Raw genomic sequence first — 19580 nt, forward strand, 5'->3', positions numbered from 1 at the left:
GCCCTATTTTTCCCCAATACTACCCAAGTTCAATCTAATCAACAAATTTAATGTCCAGTCACGACGATAGAACACTTGCATGATCCTGACGTTTTGCGGCCCTTTTTTAGTTGAAATCAGTGGTATCTAAACCCAAAGGCGAACGAACTTTCTGATAAAGCATAAAATAATTACGAAGACTAACATAATGTGTAGTCAAGGAGACCAAAATAAGCATCTTGCCTTTCTCTACTATCTCTTTACTTAAATAGATTGATTTTTTCGTGGCCACGGTCTTTTGACAATATTCGACAATTTTTTTATTCACAACTAACCTTATAAATAATTATAATGGACCCATGAACGTGGAGATTTTCTTGCTTGAACTTTGACCAAATTAACTTTAAATCCAACATACGAGTACAATAGTACCAACTGCTTTAAATTGCACGGAAACGACTGTCTTTAAGAACATTCAATTTCAAATTTTTCACTCACATGATTTTATGACAATTTGGTCTTAAAGATATACTGCCCTTCATTTTCCACAAATAACGGTACTTCATATAAAAAATGTCCTTCTGTGTATGACGATGTTGAATAACAGGTAAGGCGCGGTTATTGCTGGCTAATACAATGATTCGAAAACTGATAGAAGGAAACTTGATCTTTCCGTCGGATATCTTTTCTTCTAAGAATTTGTCAGAGAGTGTTTGTCCACTTTTTCGGACGTAAGCTTTTAAAGTTTATGGATTGCAAGCAAGAAAACTACCACAGGAGTGTAATCCTAACTGTTTGTATTACCGTAACAGGAGAAATTCCCACTACCCAAAATTTTCGCTCTGCTAAACTCGGAACCAAATTTTTACCGGCAATCGAACGTGATTCTCTTTTGGTGATCTTAGACCGAATCCTTTCAAAAACTACCCTCCCTCCTTTTTCCATATCTAATACTTAAGTGCTGTACTCCCAGAAATCAAGTAAAAGTAGGCTGTCCTTAAGAAACCCGCACAAGGGAATTGTTTTATAATTGCATTTTTATAAATTACAAAGTGATGATTTCAGAGCTGCGTAATTTTTATGTCAGTATTTTTGCAACAAAACCCGGCTCAGATAAATTTACATCCTGTATCTCCGACTCGTTGAGGCTTAAGAGATCTTAAAGCATTACGGAGACAACGGGCTAAGTAGTGAACACAGAAGAAACGATAATTTATTCCACGAATTACTTAGAAATTTTTCCCTCAGCCATACAATTTATTAAAAAATACAACCTTCTAATTTTGCCTTCCTGTAGATTAAACGACAGCTCCGAGAATCGGACGAGTTCAGTAAATGGTGACGGTCACTTCGGATGAACTAAAACAAAATTACGGCGCACGGTCTACAAAACACAAATTAATTAGCGGTGTCTACGGGAAATCAAATGCAGGAAAGTGAAACAATATCCCCCCATAATTAATGGAGCAGACATTTTCAAAAAGCTCACCTTGCAATTAAATGGATCGGTAAAGGTTACTGCGAGGGTTACTGTGTGAGATAAAGCAAAAGCTGTTAAGACAGGATTCATAGAATTTTTCGAATTGTGTGGATTTTTAGATTTTGAAAATTCTTCGGGTTCTTGTTTTTCAAAAATCTTTCAGATCGATATAATTTGTTCCATGTTTTTTGTTTCTTCAAATTCTCTAGATCTTGCGGTGTTTCGGATTTTTCTGATTTATTTTTTATTTTATTAGATTGTTCGAGTTCTCTCATTTGTTCTTCTTGAATTCTCGGAATGCAGTGGATTTTTTGCATCTTTGAAGATTCACAATTCTTCAGAGTTTTCCAAGTCGTCATATTCGCTTTAAATTCTTTACTCTGCGGGCCCGCAGATGTTTCGAATGGGAGCCGTGCGTCCCCAACATTTGATTTTGTAACAACAGTTACAATTGTTGGACAAATTACACAACCTCCATATTGGCGTGTCTCTTTGAAACACAGATTTTTACCCTCTTTGTGAAAAATCAATAGCTTTCATGAAAATTAAAAACGATTACCTCAAAATAGGATCCTTTTATTATAAATGGACACGAAAATAGTCTCTCTAAAAGGACAAAAGCCTAATTCTAACAGAAATAAAAATATTCCTTCTGCCTAAGGAAACCAATCTAAATAATCATATTTAAATTCTTTAGTAAGCGTTGTTTAAATATATGCGAAAATATACGCGATTCTAATTTAATAAATCAATAATTCGCATCAAAAATGCAAGTAGGAACAGAGCTAGGCAGAATACTTTCAAAAAGTATTTGAATACTAAATACTTTTACGTCCAGCACAAGCGAATACGAGATACAGATACATTGAAAAGTATTCAAATACTTAAAAAAATAAGTATTCAAATACTTTAGAATGTATTCGAATACTTTCAAAAGTATTCTAATACTATCAAAGGTATTCAAATACTATAAAAAGTATTCGAATACAGTAAAAAGTATTCAAATACTTGTCACTCAAATACATTAAAAATTTAAAATAGTATACTAGATAAAAGGCTTAATACTAAAAAAATCAAGTTATACTTTGTATGGGGTTAGCTTTTTTTATATTTCTATTGTTATATACAAATTTAAGGGGAGTAAAAGCGTATTATTATTATTATATTATTATATAGGAGGTACCTACCAGGACCTTTCTTATACCAGTTATATCCTTAAGAATACGTGTACCAGTTTTCAAAGCGATCGTAAGTCGTGCACATGATACGTACGCCTTTCTGAAATTAATCCTAGCGATTTTGGAACAGATCCATTTTTGACCATCCGTTTGTCCGTGTGCATGATAACTTGTTTAGAAACGTGCGATCGCTTTGAAAATTGGTACATATGGTCTTAAGGATATAAGAAAGTCCCTATTGTTTTTAAGTTACGTAGACTATCAAGTTCGGTATTCAGATGTATCGGATTTTTATATTTGATTTTGTGACAATGGAAACTTTCCCTAAACATTTCTAAATTGTTCTCAAATATTTGAATAACTTAAAAGTACTGCCTTTTTTTGAGGCCGGAAAAAAAATTGTCTGAGATCGACCGGGAAAAAACATTTTCCTATAGAATTTGGCCCGTAGAATCCATAATTTCAAACAGTTTGAAGATTGGGCTACTAGATTCAAAAGTTACAGCCCTTTGAATTTTTTTTCGAAATTTGTTTCTAGTCTATAACTTTTGATTGAGAAGTCTAATCGAAAAAGTACGAATTGTTTTGGATTCTACGCACCAAAATTAATAAGAAAAAGTGTTTTCCCGAGAAATTTTGGTGCAGTCGATTTTTGGTAAAAAAGGAAGGTTATACACTGCCTTTTTTTGAGGCCCGAAAAAAAATTGTCTCAGATCGACCCGGAAAAAAATTTTCTTATAGAATGTGGCCTGTAGAATCCATAATTTCAAACAGTTCCAAGATTGGGCTACTAGTTCAAAAGTTACAGCCCTTTGAATTTTCTTTCGAAATTGGTTTCTAGTCTATAACTTTTGATTGAGAAGTCTGATCGAAAAAGTACGAATTGTTTTGGATTCTACGCACCAAAATTAATAAGAAAAAGTGTTTTCCCGAGAAATTTTGGTGTAGTCGATTTTTGGTAAAAAACGAGGTAAAAAAGGAAGCCTTTTTTTGAGGCCCGCAAAAAAAATTGTCTCAGATCGACCGGGAAAAAAACATTTTCTTATAGAATGTGGCCTGTAGAATCCATAATTTCAAACAGTTCCAAGATTGGGCTACTAGTTCAAAAGCTACAGCCCTTTGAATTTTCTTTCGAAATTGGTTTCTAGTCTATAACTTTTGATTGAGAAGTCTGATCGAAAAAGTACGAATTGTTTTGGATTCTACGCACCAAAATTAATAAGAAAAAGTGTTTGTCCCGAAAAATTTTGGTGAAGTCGATTTTTGGTAAAAAAGGAAGGTTATACACTGCCTTTTTTGAGGCCCGGAAAAAAAATTGTCTCAGATCGACCCGGAAAAAAAATTTTGTTATAGAATGTGGCCTGTAGAATTCATAATTTCAAACAGTTCCAAGATTAGGCTACTAGTTCAAAAGTTACAGCCCTTTGAATTTGCTTTCGAAATTGGTTTCTAGTCTATAAGTTTTGATTGAGAAGTCTGATCGAAAAAGTACGAATTGTTTTGGATTCTACGCACTTAATAAGAAAGAGTGTTTTCCTGAGAAATTTTGGAGTAGTCGATTTTTGGTAAAAAAAGGAAGGTTAAGTATTCAAATACTATGTGAAGTATTCGAATACTTTACGAAGAGTCCAAATACTTTGCGAAGTATTTGAATACTAAATATTTGTGAAAGTATTTGAGTTACAAATACAAATACTGCTTCCATAAAAGTATTTAATTACAAAGTATTTGAATACTTTAAAGGATTTGAATACTAAAAAGTATTTACAAAATCGAATACTGCCCAGCTCTGAGTAGGAATACCCTTAACACTGTTGAAGTTGTCACCGTTGATAACCTTGCTGGATCGGATCGCGTTTCAAGATGTCAGCTGTGTAGAAACTCACGTCTACAGGTTGCGTTTAAGCTGTTTCGTATCTTGACCTCTTTTAAATAGATTTTACGTCACGGTTCTCCAATGTGGGATTCATGGATTCATCAATCCAAAACGCACACAGGTGGAAAAACAAATCGCAGCAGACAGCAGACTTGTAAAACTGACAGCAGACCTGTACAAATTTTACAAGTTAGTAATCTAGTAATTTCATTGGCCAGAATTAATGCGAAGTCTCTGTTACATGGATCACATGATATTTTAGACATTTCTTCAAGATCAATTTAAGAACTAATTATTTACGTTTACAAATGAGTAACAAATAAAATATTGTACATTATACGCCAGGTAATAGTTTTTACTGGCTCTAGGAGATGACAGGCTCGCCTAACGGCTCGCCAGTCAACTTCTCCTATCGCCAGTAAAAACTAACTTACCTGGCTAATGTAAAACACTATAATTACATTTCTCGTGTTTTTCCGACTTTATTTGCAGAATACGCAGGCTAACTTACTTTCTTGACCGCTTTTAAAGAATTACATATCGCTAAATTTCTACCAAACGTATTACATCCAGAACACTCACATAACACAAAGCGAAATATTGTCTAGTCCTCGTAACGGGTGAATGTCGAAGAAGCGTTAGTAATAATACAGGTTTAAGTAGATTAGGAATAACCTCGATTAAAAACCTCCTTAGGGATGAAAGCTATATTTGGAATCACTAGACTAACTCTGAATTGGTGTTACGCGTACATCAAGCGTCAAAATAGATTTGCTTTTCGTATTTGTCTAAGTCTAAAGTCAGATAAATTGAAAAGTTGGTATCGTCGCAATGTTCCATGATTGGGTACATCCACTTTGCCAAATGAAGATGGAATATGCACTGTAAATGAATAATTTAAATTGTGGAAAAAAATAAAAGTTTTAAAGAAGAAATGTCGGCACAGTTGTATGAAAATGGAGAAGAAACTCCATATTTGTCTATGTTAACATCTTGTATCATCCACCCACATGTATAAAGTAAAATTTATTACCTGTCAAGCTGGGCAAACTCAAACGCATACGAATTTGATGGTAATGTTGCTCCGGTTGTTAATAAATCTTACCTGCCTCACCATAATTTTGCATTAATAACTGTCTGCGAATGGCATTCGTGCAAGGAGCTTAAGTCATACGCAGAAAAGCGCGATGACAAATGCGTCCTTTTGCATTCTGAATGTTCGCGAAAATTATTGCGGCATCGGCTAGTATTTACTGTAAGGTTAAGGGAATAAATTGCATTAAATGGGAAAAGTTAAAGTACTCGACTACGATATTTCGCGGAGGGAGAAAGCGGAAAGTGAGCGTTTTAAAATCCCACCGAATACGTTCTCGGGGATAATACCAAGTCCAGATAAACTCTTTTTAATTGATGCTGTTCTGAAAGTTTTTTTTATACTTCCCCCTTTCGTAGAGTTTCCGCACGTTAAAAGCACGGCAATAATACTCCATTATTTATACGGAAAGTACTGTAACAGTTCCCTCAAGTCAAACTTTTAAATACTATCTTACATTATTAAGTAATTTTCCGAATCCAATATCTACCTACTTAGAAATAAATTTTGTACCTGCAACGCTAAACTTGAGAAACAAAGTAAATGTAGGTGGTTGAATTAAAATTTATGTGTGCTCGTGAGATGATGCACAAAATGGAGTGCTCCAACAAACTCGAGGAGATTAATTTAATACGGTCTTGCCATGCTTTAAGATAAAAGTTGTTTGCATGCTGAACTAATATCGCTTTTAAGAAACGTAGGAGACAAATGAAATATGACATAATTACATCACGAAGATTTCTGGAAGCACTTACCTATCTGTCATGGTTTTGTTTTTCAAAAAATGTACAAAGGGAATAGTTATTTGTTTCATAAGTGCGGAAAAGTTCGTTTCGGGAACAAAGAATTTTTAACTTCCTAGGTCGCTATTGCGATCACCGTTTTTTGGATATGATAAAATTTCCACGTTTTAGATCATAAAGAATATAATTCTTTTCTGTCTGTACTTATGGATTCTGGAGGCCAAAATCTATACGAAAATGTTTTTTCCCCGGTCGATTTTAGACAATTTATTTACCCGACCCAAAATTTAGGCAAGTGTATAGCCTTTGCATGTTTACAGAAAATCGACTACCACAAAAATATTCGGGAAAACACTTTTTCTTATTAATTTAGCTTCGTAGATTCCAAAACGTCTCGTATTTTGTCGATTGGACTTCTGAATCAAAAGTTATAGGCAAAAAAACAATTTCAAAAAAATTCAAGGGCCTGTAACTTTTGATCTAGTGACCCAATCTTCAAACTGTTGGCAGTTATGGATTCTACAGGCCAAAATATATAAGAAAATGTTTTTTCCCGGTTGATATCAGACAATTCATTTTTCCGCCTCAAAATATAAGCAAGTGTATAGCCTTTGCATTTTCACCGAAAATCAACTACCCCAAAAATGGGGGGACCAAGTGAGCGCCCCCCCCCCGTACGTATTTTGTCGCTTGTAACTAGGTCACCTGATGACCTGAGATACATTTGGTTATGCGCTCAATTGCTCCACTTGAATTAAAGCTAGCGCCATTACAGTTAAGCCGTGACAAATTTTCAAAAAGTGGGGGGGGGGGCTAACTTAACGTTTTTAAAAGTTACTTTTTTTTAACATATTTTCATACGAAGTTATACTCCCAGCCCCCAGGTATGCACTAAAATATATATTTGCGCGTTTTTTGGTTATCCTTAAATATATTTGAGAGGGGCCAAGTTAACGGACCCCCTGGTCCTGGTCTTTTGCCTAAACTTTTCCATTCTCGTTTTTCTTTTTCTCCCCCCTTCTCTAAATTAATCCAGGGTTTCTCTATAAAAATCCCACACATAAAATAATCTCTTAATTCCTCAATTACAAAACACTGTTTACCCTTTTCACTTATAATTAAATTATTCAAGTAATCCATTCCTACTCCTTCCATTACTCCTCATTACTCCTAACAACACTTTTAATCTTGTCCTGCTTCCTAAAATCCTGTTCTAAGCTATTCAAATTCCCTTCATTCTCGATGGCTACCTCCAATTCTAAATCTTCTACCCAATCATATTAAAAATTCTTCGAAAAATTCTGAAAGAAAATCTCCCTTATCTGGTTACCTAAAATCTCATAATTTGTTCATATCTCCTTCCCTCCTATTCCTTTCTCCGATAAAATTTTTGCAATTAAATTATTACTCCTTTTCACGTACTTAATCTCAAACAAATTCTTCTGCAAAATACTACCCCTACAATAAATCTTATTATCCGCAAAACTCTTCCCTATTAAATAATTCAAATCCCTATTCTCCTCCATCCTATAATTCAAACAATACAACTTCAACTTCATCTCAGGTTCACTAACAATTCCTGCAATAAAATAACTACCTAATTCAACCTCATTCTCAACTAAAATCCCTTCATCTTCTTTAACTAATAATCTTCTTTCTCTTGTACTACTTCTTCGTCTTGCCTATAAAGTTCTTCAATCCCGACTTCTTCCTTAACTTCAACTTCTTCTTTAACCACCATCTCATTTGATCGCTTCTTTCTCATAAATTCCTCATCTAATTTTTCAATCGGTGAATCAATTCTTCTTCAATTCGTCATTTTTTGAATCAATCTCGTCATTCATCGAATCCATTTTTTTAAAATAATATTCCTAATTTCCCTTCTCGTTTCCTCTGCCGATGTTTTTATTGCCTCTATGCTTGTATAGTTGATGTCCACATTGTCGAGACTTCTCCCTTCTTTTCCTCGTGTACATCGATTGAACCGGGTATTATATCTTAAGTAACTTCGATTCCACTGTCGATCTTTGAATCCATCTCGTCTTGAATAAAATCACTATTTAATTATATCCTAACCCTAATTCTAACACTACCTACCCCGTAATTAATCCTATCCTAAACATCATAATCGAATTTAAATAGCAACATCACGTCCCACCAAATTCTTCTAGTCGCATTTTGACAAATTCCTACGCCTACGCATCCTACAAATTCCCATAACAATTAACTTCCATAACGCACACCTCTTTTCCCTAAAAAATGACATGTGCGGGTACCAAGAATAAACTTTACCCGTACGACACAAAACCCTAATCTGAATTTAAATACGAAAATTTGACTTATTTTTGTATTTCCCTGAATTTGCCCCACGTTCTTCGGCGCCAAGTAATAATGCTCTGTTAACTTCTAACAGGTAGTGGGTCAAACCAAATACCTTAAACTCTAAACTGAACTACAAAATTTTTAATAATTAAAATGGACCTTGGACAAGCATCCAATAAAAACACAGGTAAATTAGAAATGGAAATTTATCCATGGCATTTTTGCTTTGTACAATCGTTTTCTTCAATCAACGTTAACGACAGCTCGTTGTCGAGTTTAGAGTTTTGGTATATAATGTAAATTGAATTATTGCTATCCATTGAATGTTTTTTTACGATTTTTGCCAAACGTTAATTTCCTTTACATTTATATTTCGGACTATCACTCCTTCTCTTTGGTTTTGTGTTGTATCTGATTGTTGATTATTGGCAGAAAGCGCCCTTCTGGCTCGTAGAGTTTGCGACTCGGTAGTTCAAAGGTAAAATACTTAGTTTCGTCGTTACTCCGTGAACTTATAACATTTGTTATTTTGGTTATCGATACGTCCGTTTAAAAATACTATACAGGGTGTAACATATAGCATGTAACAATATCTAAGTGATGGAAACGATAAAAGCATTTTTCTCCATATATAAAGATTCCCAAACACCTAAACACGTAATGCCGTTAGTTTAATCCTTGATGTGGTTGATTAAAAAAATGAAAAAGAACGCCAATTTTGTGAGCTGTTAAATGAGAGGTTTTGCACCATTAGTTTATGTGAAAAATGTTTGTTTTGGTTGAGTTTTACAAGGAAATTTTCAAAATAAATTACTTTTGTCGATATTTGGTCTCTCGGGAGTTTTCCCGGCATCCTTCTCCATTCCGGCCCTGTCTAGCTATAGCTCGTAGGTATTACTCGTAGAAGGTGATATATTCCGATTTTTTTTGTAGAGCTGTAGCAGTTGCTGCAACAAGAGCTTCTACCAATTTGGCTTGGGCACGGAACGTCTAATATTTCCTTTAACAGACCCCGAATACATCCAACCTACTAAAACTAAAAATGTGTCATTCATGGCTTTGATCTGGGACTACTATTTTATTATTTAAGTTTTAAGGATTTTCCTTCAATTTACGAGTGTAATGTTATTGTACATATCCTCATGGAAGGCAGAAAAAGGAAACGACGGACAATAACAGACCACACTACAGGGCAATAAAAATGTAGCTGTCTGGGGGAGAATGCGAATTTGTTTAAAAACAGAACGCGCATAACTAGGATATCAACGGATTTTACAAGCAGATTTTTCGTGTATACACTTCTCATTCGGGTTTTAAACTTGTCAACTCTCAAAACAAAGATAAATTAGTTTTCTATTTACTCCACAGTTTTCTTGGCGAAAGTAAATTTTGCGCAAGTATGCATACAACGTCCAATTTACGTGACTTTAAATTAAATTTAAACCCAAATTTTGAAGTATATTGCGCGTAAATCGTAGTTTTTACTGCGCCCAAAATGTATTCAAAGTTCTTTCGGAGTTTTTTAAAAGTTTGTAACTAATCTTGGAGAAAATTGATACCTTGATATGGCGGTGTAGGTATTATTGCACCGCTCGTTCGAATTTGAATTTGTAAATGAGATAGAAACTTTCGAAGTTTCCGCTCGCCTCAAAATATTTTTATTTTACCTCGAATACACGAATCCGGGGTTGGTTTATCTTAGGGTTTAAAAAAGGAAATCGGATAAAACTGAAACATAACAGTTCGAACAAGTAGAAAAGCACAAAATCGATGAATTGACTTTTCTGTTAAATGTGTGATTAGTGTCTTGAATTATTAACTGACTAAAAGTGCAGTTCAAATTGAAACAATGCATTTTTCCAATAAGCATTTGCCGATCGATGAATGCATTACGCGAAAAACACTTAACGTGAATCACATGTCTCTCGTGCTTATTCCAGAGACAAGATGTATGTCGGTCAATTAGTATCATTTTTATAATTTAGAGGAGAAAATTGTAAGAGAACAGTTGTACCAACAAAACGTAGGGAGAAGTAAATGTTGGGTACAATAACAGTCAATCTACAATGTGTAAATGCATTAAACAAACACACACATAATGGACAAATCCATGATCATCAAAATGTCACCTTTTATATGAAAAACATTGACAAACTTGTGAGAAGAAGTTTAATTTGCTTGCAATTATCAACATTGGCAGCTAGCATTCCTTTTAGCTGGCAAAAGTTTTTCGTGAAATTCGTAAAAGAAAAATTATCCGACGGAAGGTCCTATTTAGATTGGGCCGCGCTTTATTGTAAGAAGAATTGTATCAGCAAGGAATGATCATCCATTGCCTGTTTGGCTAAACATCGTTATCTACAGGAAGCAATTTCTCATACGAGGTAATGCAAAAAGTTTTATGGGGGCTCTGGACTTTTCCTATAAGTTTCAAGAGCCTTCGACAAACTTTCCAGACTTTAAACGTAAAGAATTAGCAATACACGTTTTCAGAGGTTTTATGTCTCTCTAGCAGTACCTATTTAGAAACTTCGTCACGAAATTCTTCAAGAGAGACGGCTTCCCTAAACCGATGTCAACATCCGAAAGCAAAAGGTAAATTTGAAGGCATTTCGAATCCATAAATTGAATACAGAATCTGAGATGTAGGTCCACTGCTACAAAGTTGTTATTGCAATAATTTTTCTTTCAACCAGAAACAAACTAATCGATTGCCCTAAAGGTACAAAACTCAGCTTAGAAGTGAGCTTAGTTCTCGGATCCCAAAACTTGCAAACAAAAGAAAACTTCCCAAGCCACACAAGTACACAATTAATTGAATAACGCCTGAAGGGCCTCGCTTTGCTCGTAGTGAGCTTCTATCACAGGTACGGTACTTAATCGGCCAACCGCTTCCAGTAACATTCAACCATAACTTAACCAAGATCGCAACGATAATAACAAATTACTTGAATGCGATTGCAATAACCCAGAAGGGGCAAAATACGCTAAAGTGTTACGGAAGTTGACCCTTTGTTGAGGATCGAATCTCGATTTCAATTGTAATATGACAAATATCAGCCGAAATCTAAAGAAAAGATACACATCAATTACGGAAAAGGCAAATGGCGTACTTACGATTTAGAAGAAAAACGCAATTATAAAATCCTCCTACGGAGTTCAAGGGCGAATCCGTTCACTACCAATATTTCCGGAATCCCCAAATAATGAATCCAATCGCCAGAGATTACTAGGTATACATTGATGATGGTAATTTAAATTCCATGCGTTCTAAACTTACGCCTCAGCTGCTCAATTAAAATAAAATGCACTCTGTTACAGGTCACAGAAGAAAGAGAAACCATGGTAAAATTGCATGGTTCAAATAACAACAATAGATGGAGCCATCCATTAAACTGATTCCCAAAAGTTAAGAGGATCTTTCAACAAAATATACCGTGAACAATAATAATGGAGAAAATCAACCGTTACAGGTGGATCGGGGTGAATATCGGGATTTTTGTACACTAGCAAAGCGAAGCAAAAGGATTGGCGCCACTTAGACTTTAGTAAATTTCAAAAGAGAGGGGAGAATACTTACCAAAAGATGGAAACAAGGCAGACTAATAGATCCTTGTTCTGGTCTTGATAAGCTGAAGAAATAAAATAATGGACAGGGATAAAACATAAACAATTGAGGGTAATTTAAAAAATGATCTCAAAATATTACAAATAGGGCACTGTAATATCTAGATCTGAAATGTCAAATTTTGAATTTAACTCAATTTTTTGCAAAAAAATAGTCTGGACAATAATCAATATCATTTACTCTTATTTTGCATCAATGATGCTGACGCCAAGAAATCAGCTGAATTCTCTCATCCAAAACCTGCAAATAATCAAAAGAAATCCTCCTAAGCCGCAGAGCTCGGTGCATAATTAAGTGACTAACGCCTGAAGGGCCTTGCTCTACTATTAATCTAGTTCTATAACAGGCAGAGCTGGGTACTGCTCTCAAAAGCGCTCCAAGCGTAAAAAACGCTTGCAAGCGAACCGCTCGCGAGCAGCTTTCGGAGCGGCCGTCTGGTGCTCGATACTTAAAATGCTCGGCGCTCGAGCACTTTTTTTCTGCTCGCGAGTTCTTTTTACGCTCGCGAGCTTTTTTCCGCTCCTGAGCGTTTTTTCGCTCGCTCGCGCTTTTAATCGTCCTCAAGCGCTGAAGGATTAAGCGCCGCTCGCAAGCGTTTTCCTCGCTCCCAAGCGCTGTTTCCGCTCTTGGGCGTTTTTTCCGCTCACGAGCACTTTTCCCGAGCGCTCACGATCAACCGCACGAGCACTTTTAGGAGTGCTCGGAACTCGCAAGGGGTTTCGCTTTGCAAAACAACTCGATGCTCGCGAGCATTTTTGAGACTATTAGAGCTGTCGTCGCTCGCGCGGTTTTTTACAACGCTCGACACAGCTCTGATAACAGATACCTACGGTGTTTAATTGGCCAGCCGCTTCAGAAGGAAGTGGCTGTTTACACTAATATTCACGTTGATGGAAAGTTGTCGTATAACAGATGGCAGCCTAAAGAAAAGGTACACTTCCATTATGAAATGCAAATGGCGGTACTTACGATAAAAAGAAGAAAACGCAATTATATCCTCCTAAGGAGTTAAAGGCGAATCCGTTCCCTAATTATTATTACTAAATATGGATGATAGCAATTAAAATTCCATGCGTTCTTACTAACGTTTCAGCTGTATAATTAAAAATGAAGTACACTTTGTCACGGTCCACAGAAGAAAGTGGAAAACGAAGGTCGACAATCTACTACCACTTCGCGGTAAAATTGCGTGGTCAAAATTCCAACAATAGTAATGTTGTGTTGTGTTGGGCGTGTGCAAGCCTCGTACAGGTAGACACGAAGTCAGTAGAAACAGTAATGGCGTACCGAAGAAAAAATAATTTGCATATAACCAATATGAAGGCAGGATCTTCAACTGAAGGGAAAAGAGAAATACAACAGATTTACGCAAGATGAAATTAAAAAAGGGAGAAGAACATCTGCACGACCTCCGTCGGTGAAACAAACAACTATTGTAATAAGAAATCTATAACACTTGGATGGCCTTTACTTTTTTTCTGCATTTTAGTGATTGATTAGTTGCTATGCTAAGTGTTCTTTAGTTTACTTTTTGCCCTATTTAGTACATTTACATTTTTTTCCATTATGTTATGTGTGCTACAGTATAACATTTTGTCCTGTTATTGGACTTTAATGTCTGTTTGGACAATAAATTCATATTATTATATTATTATTATTATGACCTCTGGTGGCAAAAATAGAGAACTAAGGTAATAACACTTACTTATATGATACTAAACTAAATTGTACAAAGGAAATACATAATGGCGTAATAATTTAAATAAATTTCTTCCATAAAACTCAAAACGTCGAAGTTTAACAGATTGCACGTTTACTGAATATTACTGGCTATCTTTTTAAACAATTTCAAATTAAAATCATTTTTACACAATAGTCTCCATTAAGTTTAACTGAAACAAGAAAGCACGGTCCTTAATAAATTTTTTTGGCAATGACCTAAATTATAAAAAAGGATTATGTTCTCCCTAAGACACTGGGAACTTTTGTACCTGTACTTTAGTTGCAATACGTTGCTACTAGTAACGTCTCTGGAAGATAATTACATATATTTTCGATTAGCATATTTTATTTACCGTGCTCGTGTAGAGCTCTCATCCGCGCAACATATTTTTCCACGCAAAGTTTAGAAGTTTCCAGAAACTTTCCGTGGGGAATTTTCTAGTCCCTAATTTGCGCCGTTTTAATATGTTGAAACGTCATAACTAATCCTCTTACGGCTCAGAAATTTAAAATTTATCGATTTTAAAATGTTAACCGAATAAATTTTTGCCAAAACAAAGCCTTCCCTAATAAGCTTAAAAACTTACTTCGCTATTGAATACCAAAAAGCCCCGGAGACAGTTTAATAAATCGCGCTGCTTCCGTATTTCTGAAAACATCTTATGCTCCTAGGCAGTTTGTTAAATCCTATACGCGAACACATAATCTTGGTTAAGAAGATTCCATGTACACGCGAGCAAAAGCGAGAGAATATTACGAAAACTGCCATTAGCGCAATTAGATGGGTTGTTGTTTAGTTGTTGTGTGAAGCAACAAAACTATTTCAGAACATGAAAATGGAAATTAAAATTTTATGCCGAAGCCTCGCTAGCGACGAGTTTTTTTTTAATCCACGCCCGTCTTCTTTCTATTGCATGTTAACGCTCGCTGTTACAAATTTTTAATTAACGCGTAGGCAGGTACATTAACGGTTCAGTTGCTACCAATTTAAAATTCGCCATTAATGTGTCATTAAAAATTAACAGTGATTTAACACCGTGAATTAGAATCTCTCGACTCTTCGCGAGCATCTTCTGTAACCAATTACAACGAGTTAAAAGGATTCTTTAAAATATACAAACGATAGGGTGTGCTTGGAGTAGCCAGGGAACTCGTTCCTGTTGTAACGAAAAATCATAAATATTTAGCCGCAAGTTGAAAAAATGATATTGAATGATGTTAAAAAGCAAATCAATTTTCGTTCCACAAATGCAAGTTTTAATGCGTTTGTCGGTTTTCTCGAGGAAATTGGGTCAAGGATTTTGTTACCATCGACGTAGCTAAACCTTTAAATTGAAGTTTCTACAACAAAATAAAATTGAAATTTGAAATTTAACAGAAATCCTTATAAACTAAACTGGCCTAGGGGTACTGCCAAAGCCAAAAACATACAAAAAAAAACTATAGCTACAACAAGGAGCCTAGAAAGATAGTGTTTCCTTGGAGCAACCGATGCTGAAGAAAATATCGAAGGATGGCTTTTGCAGGAGAAGAAAGCTGCTAGGATAGCGAGTTTTTTTTTTCTTTTTTTTTACTAATACACTAAAATCTAAACTACTCGCGATTGCACGAAACACGTAATTTCTATGTAGTGACGGTGTTATTATAGGCATTACTCAAGAGAATGGAGTTTGCGGCACGAGCCCCATGCAATTATCGTATATCATAGAAATGAGTAATAGCCAATGAGAGATTAACCGCAATAAGTGTAAAGTCGGCGTAATTAACTTTTATTACGATTTATCCAATGCACTACAACTTACGGAATCGAGTGCTATAAATTTCGGATGCTCCCACGGATGATTTAGTTTTGAGTTCTCTGCCTTCATTCTTTAGCAATAGCATTAGCCGTTAAAGGTTTAAATGGAAGTTGTTGCAACAACGGAGCTATAATCGTGAATCAGTTGAATGTAACAATTACACTTCGATCGTATCGAAAAGTAGTATATAATCAAACGTTCTATCAAGGAGTCAACGAAATATAAAAAAATTACCTTTGAATTAAGACCGTAGCGGCCCACTGAATTCAGAAGGCCGTGTTCGTGTAACAGAAAACAACACAACAAACACATAAAAGAGGTAGTGAATAGTGAGGCATATAAAATATTGCAAACTAGCAATGCTAACGTCTGACACGGGGGGAATCGGATATTAAAACTGTAATTAATTCTCAAAAAGAATCAATAATTCGAATCTCTTTACACTAGCAAAAGCAAAATGTTGATTGACCACGGATTATCTTTCCAATTGTGTATAACAGCATAAACGTGATGTTAAATATTTTACGATGCACGAATAACTAAATTTCTATTCAATAGCAGTGTTATCTAATTAGTTCAAAATGTCAACAAGCTAATATGAGCAAATTCTTCAGAATAAACAAACAACGTAACCAAAAAATTGCAGAGGGCTTCGGACAAAGCCTCGGTAACTTCAAAACTAATTCACAAAGCAACGGTACTAATATCCGTATAACACAGCTAATCTGAATGATTATCTGAAGGATGTAATCGAACTAACAGAATTAATCTTCGTAACAATCAATATGTAACATAAGAAAATCGGGTGTCGATATCAGCAAAATCAAATTTTCGGCAACGGCAAAAACAAAGTGTATTATCAGATATAACGGAGCGATCTAAAAGGTCGTTAATCTCCAAAGTGGTTTCATCAATACTTGTAGTTATGGGAACTATCTTGAAATCTCCAGTTATAAACTTGAAGTAGGTCAATGTTGGTAGAGTCAGCTGTTTAGTTTCACTGAAATGGCGCGTAATTCTGCCAAGTCGGTAATGTAGAAACATCCGTCGCGTCGTTCGCCCACATCAATCTTACGGGCCTAGGTAAAACTGCAATATCACTCACCTACTACGTAGGTCGTAAGTAAAATCTAGGTAAATCAACGTAAAAGGTAATCCAAACTTAAGAGAAACAAGGAAAAAACTTTGAGGGTTGAGTATTGAGTGAAGGTAAAAGCCCTAAACAAACATCCGTAATGAGAACAATTCTGCGTAATTATTTGACATATTCCGTAAATCCGTAAAACGCTCCAATGGAGCCACCACAGACATCAGAAGAAAGAGAAGCCACTCCAAAGATAATATAGTAAAGCCAAAACACTAATTCCTTAAGCAGATAGACACGTAGTTAGAAAACTAATGGCGTACCAACAGAAAACCAATTTGCATATAATCAAGGCAAACACAGAAACTTCACTGAAGAGCAAATGAAAGGGAAAAGGGATAGCATTTTAAGTGCAGAAAGGTGCACAATAGCAACAAGACAAAGAAGTAAAATAAACCTCCAACATTAGAAGGGCCTCTAACGGCACAACAAAGAACTACAGATAATAAGAATTTTACTACAGGATTTAACTTACATCTAAAACTAGTGGATTACAAAGAAGATAGCGTAAGAATATGAATAAACGCAAGAATACTAAATTTAAACGAGAGTCTGCTTCGAATGTTAAACGAATTAAGAAAAACGTTCAAGCATGAAAAAATGTTGCAATCTACCACCAAGATTGTTACCTCGCATTCTTCACATACCCCTCCAGTTAGTACAGACTGCCAGTTTTCCTTCGAGGAGATCATGGACCAAATTATAGGGGAACGCCAAAATAAACTCAGCGTCAGAAAGAAATTGATTGAGAAATATGGGGACGGCATAATCATCGCTCAAACTCAGAAAAGAACACCAGTTGTGTTGTTCAGAGGAAGGGGAGACAAATTCCTAAGTGAGGGATGGTGCACCTCGAAAAAATCAACACCTGAAGCGGAACGAATGCGGATAGTACAGGCTGCAGTAGCTATAATAAAAGAAGATATACACAGATCCCTCATAAGATCACCCTTCGTCCATTTATTTAGTGCAATACATTTTTCAGATGTGTGGTGATGTAATTAATATTTCTGTCTAACGGGTCGCCTTTGGAATTTCCAAGTTAAGTACGATTTCCCATGTAAACAAAAATTCCAAAGGTGACTCGACAGCAACTCATTTTTGATCGCATAGTACTCTTATCACCTGGAGAGAGGGCATGCGCACTCTCTTACAACCATGAGCAGCTGTTACACTGCGTCCTTCTCTTTCAGACGGAAGAGTACAGTTCGGTTGTCGCAATTTTAAGTAGCGCGCGAGAGAGAAACGTGTATTGTTCCGTGTGAAAGAGAAGGGTAATTTTTTTAGGCAACCCATTTGCAATGTCTTTGTTTTCATATCAACATTGCTAAAAAATGTATCTCACTAGGTAAACAAGATCTTGTACTACTCAACAAAATTTGAAAAGACAATCAACGCATTTTCATGCAAAGAATTGAACCCGAACCCCCCGGTTGCAAATAGCGTTTCCTTGCCCCTAAACCATTACGGCACACATTCAATCATTCGCATTCAGAAATAGTTGTGAGGCAGGGTCAATTTTCCCATGCACGCGGACGCGTCTCCTGTTTACAAATATGCGCGCGGGCAGGGGGTTGAGCAGCCCTGATCTAATACTTATGTGAGTGGGCTTTTATATGGAACGCTGAATCAATTAATTCCAATGTGGTTTTCCTCGAAACGTTTTTCAATGGCGTGAGTTTTCTTGAATGCGAATTTTTCCTTGCAGTCAAGACAGGTATTCGCGAAATGGTCCAAAAGTTACCAAAGAGAATTTGTCAGGAATGGGGGGTGAATATTCCAATCAACTCACCGGGTAATAACTTCTTAACGCGCGCTGTCAAACTAATTAGTATTAGACGGTACCTAAAATTTCCACGGCCTTCTCAAAATTGTGTTGCTCATACCTTATTAAATAACTATAAAGGATATTTCTCATTTTCCAATATCTTCTCAGCTTTCAGGACCATTCGAAGGAGCAAATTTCGGCGTAATTCAATAAATATCGATTTTATTGCCAAAAAGGCATTTGCTATTTTCGAATCGCTTCCAAATGCTTTTTAGACAATTTAAAAAAGCACTGGAACTATTTCTGGGGCTGTTGAACTTGCAAACGTTGTTCGCTGATGATGACTGCCGTGCTGTTGAAACGCGTTCCAGGTTTTAATATGATATTGCGCTTTTTTGGTGTTTTTCTACCTGAGGGAATTTGTTCAGAGAATATTCCGGAGATGTTTCAAGAACAAAGTAAATTTATCTGTAAGGTAGCCACTTATTGGATTTATCTGGAGATTATTCGCTTTGCGGATTTTTCGAGAGCTCCAAGACTGAACTTCCAGATGTAAATGTCAGTTTTTCATCTACATTTCAACACTAAGAGCTCTGGCTTTTCGACTCCATCTAAATAAAGTATAGTCAATTTCAATTTCCAGAGTCCTTAAAAGCAGTGCAGTAACATAAAATACTTACCGAGTTGATATTCGGTACCTTTTCCATCTGTTCTCGAACTTTTGTGTAAATAATGATATGACTTATTCAAATGGCAGGTTTAAGTCTAAAGATTTAAAACTCCGTTACCTCGCGTAAGCAAAATGAAAAATTGAATCAATAAACCTAAGATGGCAGCAGTAAAAAATG

Source organism: Photinus pyralis, unplaced genomic scaffold, assembly GCF_008802855.1.
Source record: "Photinus pyralis isolate 1611_PpyrPB1 unplaced genomic scaffold, Ppyr1.3 Ppyr1.4_LG8, whole genome shotgun sequence".
In the NCBI taxonomy this organism is placed as follows: Eukaryota; Metazoa; Arthropoda; class Insecta; order Coleoptera; family Lampyridae; genus Photinus; species Photinus pyralis.